Source organism: Micropterus dolomieu, linkage group LG23, assembly GCF_021292245.1.
Source record: "Micropterus dolomieu isolate WLL.071019.BEF.003 ecotype Adirondacks linkage group LG23, ASM2129224v1, whole genome shotgun sequence".
In the NCBI taxonomy this organism is placed as follows: domain Eukaryota; kingdom Metazoa; phylum Chordata; class Actinopteri; order Centrarchiformes; family Centrarchidae; genus Micropterus; species Micropterus dolomieu.
Genome location: NC_060172.1, coordinates 35,673,613 through 35,674,281, shown reverse-complemented (window position 1 = coordinate 35,674,281; position 669 = coordinate 35,673,613).

Here is a 669-nt window from a genome sequence, read left to right as displayed (position 1 = left end):
CCAATGCAGAGAAGCTAAAACAGGAGAAATGTGATCTCTTTTCCTGGTTCCTGTCAGAACACGTGCTGCAGCATTCTGGATCAGCTGAAGAGTCTTAATGGACTTTTTCGAGCAGCCTGATAATAAGGAATTGCAGTAATCCAGCCTAGAAGTAACAAATGCATGGACTAGCTTTTCTGCATCATTTTTAGACAGGATGTTCCTGAGTTTCGCAATATTACGTAGGTGAAAAAATGCGGTCCTTGAAATTTGCTTAATGTGAGACTTAAACGACATGTCCTGATCAAAGATAACTCCAAGATTCCTCACAGTGGTGCTGGAGGCCACGGCGATGCCATCAAGGGAAACTATATCTTTAGATAATGCGTCACGGAGGTGCTTAGGCCCCAAAACAATAACTTCAGTTTTATCTGAGTTTAACATTAGAAAATTACAGGTCATCCAGGTTTTAACATCCTGAAGGCACATTTGAAGTTTAGCTAACTGATGAGTTTCATCTGGCTAACATCTGCATAACAATGAAAGTTTATGGAATATTTCCTGATAATATTGCCTAAAGGAAGCATATATAAAGTGAAGAGGATTGGTCCGAGGACAGATCCTTGAGGAACTCCATGACTAACTTTGGCATGCATGGAGGACTCATCGTTAACATGTACAAACTGAAAT